Raw genomic sequence first — 6,000 nt, forward strand, 5'->3', positions numbered from 1 at the left:
GGTGGGTAAACGACCCCTGGATGGTTAAGTCCAGTCAAAGGTGAATATGGGGTTGTGGCGCTCATCTCGCTTTCAGGCCAAGGGAGTCGGCGTTTGTCCACAGACAGCTTTCCAGGTCATGCGGCCAGCATGACTAAATTGCTTCTGGTGCAACAGGACACAGTGACGGAAACAAGAGAGTATGGAAACACCATTTAGCTTCCCGCCACAGCAGTACCTACCGTATTTTTTGCTCTATAAGACTCACTTTTTCCCTCCTAAAAAGTAAGGGGATATGTGTGTGCGTCTTATGGAGCAAATGCAGGCTGCACAGCTATCCCAGGAGCCAGAACAGCAAGAGGGATTGCTGCTTTCACTGCACAGTGATCCCTCTTGCTGTTCTGGCTTCTGAGATTCAGATTTTTTCTTTTCTTGTTTTCCTCCTCCAAAAACTAGGTGCGTCTTGTGGTCTGGTGCGTCTTATGGAGCGAAAAATACGGTATTTATCTACTTGCACTGTTGTGCTTTTGAACTGCTAGGTTGGCAGGAGCTGGGACCAAGCAACGGGAGCTCACACCGTCGCGGAGATTCGAACTATCGACCTTCTGATCGGCAAGGCCTGGGCTCTGTGGTTTAACCCCCAGCGCCACCTGCCGCTCCTGCTGCTGCTGCCTGCACCTGCCTTTCCCTGGTATCTGAAGAAGTGTGCATGGGCACGAAAGCTTATACCCAGATCAAACTTAGTTGGTCTCTAAGGAGCTACTGAACAATTCCCACCCCACCCCGTCAGACCAACATGGCTACCTACCTGAATCTGCCTTTCCCTGTTATGAGATGGGAGGTTTGTGCCATTTAAATCCCAGGGACTCAAAACCTTCCCTTACATTTGCCACCCAATTTATGCCCCTGAGATTTGTTTGTCTCCTGTCAAAATGCACATCAGGAACGTGAGCAGCTGCTAGCGACCCATCTCCTTCATGGGCCACGGCTAAAAACATCCCCCACATCCAGACTAAAATACCAGCCATTCATACATTCAATTATATCTCATCTATTCTGTTCACTGAAAACATGCCTTTTGGCTTTCACAAAAGTCTGCATAAAAAATGTGAGAGGCACACTCAACATATAAAAGCAATTTGAAATTAAACGCTAAGCATTGACAGGATTCAATGAGCATGAGTTTGACCAAACTGCGGGAGGTAGTGGAGGACAGGGGTGCCTGGCGTTCTCTGGTCCATGGGGTCACGAAGAGTCGGACACGACTAAACGACTAAACAACAACAACAATGGGAGAAGAAACCGACAACCCCAAGCAGCAAAACAGCAAATTGCAACTACAAAAAATGACCCCCCCTATATATAAAATAAAAATCCAGTAAATTTTATTTTATTTCACAAAAATTTTCCAAGGCTCCATTACATTAAGCCGCCGCCGCGCTCGGGGAACGGTTCCACGTTAAGGGATTGAAAAGGAATCACGGATTTCTGCAAAGTCCGCGACATTTGGGAGCAAAATGAGGCCACCAGGGAGGTCCCCCGAGCCCCGGGGATTTCTGGAAGCCCCGGACGCGGAGAGGGAGAGACGCGTCACTGAGACAGGCTGCAAATTCCTCGGCTGGGCACGAGGGGAAGATTTTGCAATGCTCCGTCCGGGCAACGGAGACGCGCCTCCCCCGCCGCGCGGCACTTTCACTTTCACCTTCCGCAGTGAAGTTCATCTCGTGCTTCTTTGAAGCGCAGGAAACAATTAAAACGTGTTCAAGGCTGTCCGGGAACAGTAGCAGCTGTGGCTGAGCCCAGCAGACAATCTAGAAGATAAAGGATTTGGCAGACTTCGTCGCCCTCTGCTCTTATAAGCAGGGATGAGAACCCAGAAGTGCCTTAAAATTAAAGTCACAGGCAGGGGTCAGCGACCTTTTTCAGCTGTGGGCCCGTCCACCGCCCGTCAGACCATGTGGGGGACCAGCATATTTCTTTGGGGGGGGGGAGGAACGAATTCCTCTGCCTCACAAATAACCCAGAGATGCATTTTAAATAAAAGGACACATTCTACTCATGTAAAAACACACTGATTTCCGGACTGTCCGTGGGCCGGATTGAGAAGGCAATTGGGCCACATCTGGCCCAGGGGCCTTAGGTTGCCGACCCCTGGTCACAGGGATGTTCAGTGCTTCTTGGCTCTGAAAGGGGAAAGACCCCGACCCCCTTCCCCTGTGCCAGCTAAGAAAGCAGTGGGTGCTCTGAGGTGTGGGGGGGCAGATAGGGAGGGAGGGTCTTATGGCATGTACCAACCCCCCCCCCACCGCCACAAAGTTCACGTGGTGACTTGGGCTCCGTCACTCTCTTAAAAAAACATTTTTATTCAATTTTCTCTTATCATCACAAATAAATCATAATCATGTACACATAGAATTCTCTGAATCCCTGGACTTTCCTCTGCCCCCCCCTGGTTTCCATCGTTATGCTGGGATTTTTTGCCTACGTGCTGTTTGATGCAGCTTCCCACAAAAGCAATTAAGAAGTTGGCCGAAGGCCAAGAAGACTGAGCAGAGGGAGTTATTCTGCCTAGAGATACGGGGCCTCTGCTATTGGTCGAGCTCTCCACATAGGCATGATGGCTCATGACCTTCCTGGTTGGTTAGGTTGTTGGTCAGTGGTGTTCTGAGAGTCGTTTGGAGTTTGTTAAGAGAGAGAGTTAAGATCAGTATCTGTATCTTGTATAGAGTAACTTGTAAAAGGTAAAGGTAAAGGGACCCCTGACAATTAAGCCCAGTCGCGGACGACTTTGGGGTTGCAGCGCTCATCCTGCTTTACTGTCCGTAGACAGCTTCCGGGTCGTGTGGCCAGCAGGACTAAGCCGCTTCTGGTGAACCAGAGCAGCGCACAGAAACGCCGTTTACCTTCCCGCCGGAGCGGTACCTATTGATCTACTTGCACTTTGACGTGCTTTCGAACTGCTAGGTGGGCAGGAGCAGGGACCGAGCAACGGGAGCTCACCCCATCGTGGGGATTTGAACCGTTGACCTTCTGATCGGCAAGTCCCAGGCTCTGTGGTTTAACCCACAGCGCCACCCGCGTCCCCTATTAGTAACTTGTAGAGTCTGCTGCAAATAATAAACACCTCTAAGTAATCAAGTTACTGGTAGCAGCGTCTTGTTCCTGCTTCATCCTTCCTGCCTGCAACTGATTACTTCTGGAAGTCTGTGTATGCTCTGCTATATTCCACTGGGTGTGGCTAAGATCCTGCAACAGGTTAAAGTTGCAAAACATCAATACGTTATTCTTTTCCAACTGCATCTTATAACGTTCTCCATATTTTCTTAATACGCTCGAGGTACCACTGTACTCAGTTCTCACCACAGTTCTGGCTACATTGCAAGTGTTAAGTGTTTGTTTTTTAGAATCCTGCCAGTGTTTTTAATTGTTGACAATGTTCTTTTAAGTAACTTATAAATTATCCCCGTTCTTTGTTAAATTTATTATCTTCTTGATCTCTGATCTTCCCAGTCATTTTCACCATTTCAGCACAGTCCATTTTTAGCAGCCATTCCCATCACTCTCTCTCAGCCTAATTTACCTTGCAGGGTTGCATATTCTCCAATATTCCTACGATGAAATTAGGGATCTCCTCCTCGTCTTCTTCCTGTCCATCCAGCCATAACATATATAAAAACATAATAAGACAATGGACATTAAAAGAATACTGGGCTGCCTTCAGATGTCTTCTAATGTTGTATAGTTCCTTATCTCCTTGGTTCGGGGGTCACATAACTCCAGACCCTCCAACGTTTCTCCAAAGAAAATAGGGACGTCCTAAGGAAAAGCAGGACATTCCAGGAATCAGAAGCTGGGATGGGTTCTGTAAATCCAGGAAAATAGGGTTGTCTGGGTCTGGGGTTGTTTATATTTTGATTATGTATTTTGTGGTTTTATATTTTGATTTTATTCTGTGAGACCTCCGGGTTTAGGGCGGTATATAAATAATAAATAAAATAATAATAACCCCGCATGGTGTCTTGAGCTCTGTGGAGGAAAGGTGGATTATTAATAGTAGAAAAAGAATAATAAAATAAAGTCCTGCTACCCATTTCAGCTCTTCTGTTTCCCTGCCCCTCTCATTCTGGTAGTCTTCTAATATGCTTCTTAAGAAGCAGTAAACAGAGAATGGTAGAGTTGAAAGGGGCCATGAGGGTAATCTAGTCTAACCCCCTGCCATCATGGGCATAGCCAATTTTTTTTGGGGGGGCAGGATTTTGTTAGGGGGGCAGAACAGACGTGATAAGATTACTACTACTACTAATTTATTTATACCCTACCCATCTGGGTGGGTTTCCCCAGCCACTCTGGTGGCTCCCAACAGAATTAAAAGCACAATAGAACTTCAAACACTAAAAACTTCCCTAAACAGGGCTGCCTTCAGGCGTCTTCTAAAGGTTATATAGTTACTCATCTCCTTGTCATCTGGTGGGAGGGCGTTCCACAGGGCAGGCACCACCACCGAGAAGGCCCTCTGCCTGGTTTCCTGGATCTTCACTTCTTGCAGTGAGGGAACCGCCAAAAGGCCCTCGGCGCTGGACCTCAGTGTCCAGGCAGAACGATGGGGGTGGAGATGCTCCTTCAGGTCTACTGGACCGAGGCTGTTTAGGGCTTTAAAGGTCAGCCCCAACACTTTGAACTAAGAGGGGGTGCTCCAGCCCCAATATCAGTCTTGTACCTGTGGCTGTGCTCTTCCCCACCTCATTTAACTTCTGCTCTGTTTTCACTCTGTGGTCTCCCTGCTCCCATCTGAAATTCAGGTTTCACCCTGCTCTGTAGGAAAATGAGCCACGCCGCTCCAGTTAAACTCTCCACATTCAACCAGCTATATAAAAAACAAACAAACCCACACACTGCCATCCAACTTTTTATTTGAATAGCTTCTCGAAATAGGTGTGTTTCCAGGAAGGAGACCAAGGAAGCGGGTTCTGAAAGGGAGTGGTGACAAGTGGTTGGAGGTAAACACAGATAAGTGTTTGGGAGTGTGGACACGCACACACTTTTGGAAGAGCAAGTGGTTGGAGGAAACACACCTCCTTAAAAGCCAATCAGGGTGCTTAGAAATACGGTAAGTTGTTTTAAAAAACTTGTGAATTTGTGTTGTCCCTTTCTCATCCCTGACACAGGGACTTTTCAGTGACTCATAGCCTGTGCGCACACAGAAAATAATACTTTTAGTTTCACCCAGGCCAGAAGGGCACTCAGTATTTGTGCTGGGGGGGGGGCGGAAACCCACCTGTCATTATCCTCTGTCTGGCTCTGTCTAGCAGATTCAGAATGAAATGTCTCAACAACAGTTGTTTTAAATTGCTTTTTCTTTTATTTTTACCCCAATTGCTCAGAACAACCTGCCCAAATCTTTCTACAATTTATACTTTTAGTTAAGTATTTTCATTCTTTTACTTGATTTTTTTTGGGGGGGCAGCTGCCTCACCCCAACCCCCTGGCTGCATTCATGGAGGGGAATGCATTTGGAAGATGAAAAGAAAGGAATGGTTAAGAGAGTGGGTGTCTTTCACCTGAAAAAGAGAAGACTCAGAGGTGATAGGACAGTCATGTTCAACTAGCTGGACCGCTGTTACATGGACGAGAAGAGGGAATAGAAGTTTTTTTGGGGGGTGGTTATAATTTTTATTAAATTTTCTGTTTTACAATTTAGAATATTCATTTAAACAACCTTAAAATACTGATGACTTCCCTTCTTCTCTTCCCATGGTTCATTTTGCATAACATAAATCCTCACATATCTTATATAAATTAAACCATTCAGTATTCCATTATTACATCCATTAAAACTTATTTACATTGTTGAATTTATCTTAATGCTGCCAACATTTTCAAGTGTACACAATGCCTTCCAGTCTTCTTTAAATGTACAGTCATACCTTGAGTTGCGTTTGCTTCACGTTGCGTTTTTTCTGGTTACGAATGCAGCAAACCCAGAAGTGTTTACTTCCAGGTTTGCCACTTCACAAATGCGCA

The sequence above is a fragment of the Podarcis raffonei genome, chromosome 12 (assembly GCF_027172205.1).
Source record: "Podarcis raffonei isolate rPodRaf1 chromosome 12, rPodRaf1.pri, whole genome shotgun sequence".
Taxonomy (NCBI): Eukaryota; Metazoa; Chordata; class Lepidosauria; order Squamata; family Lacertidae; genus Podarcis; species Podarcis raffonei.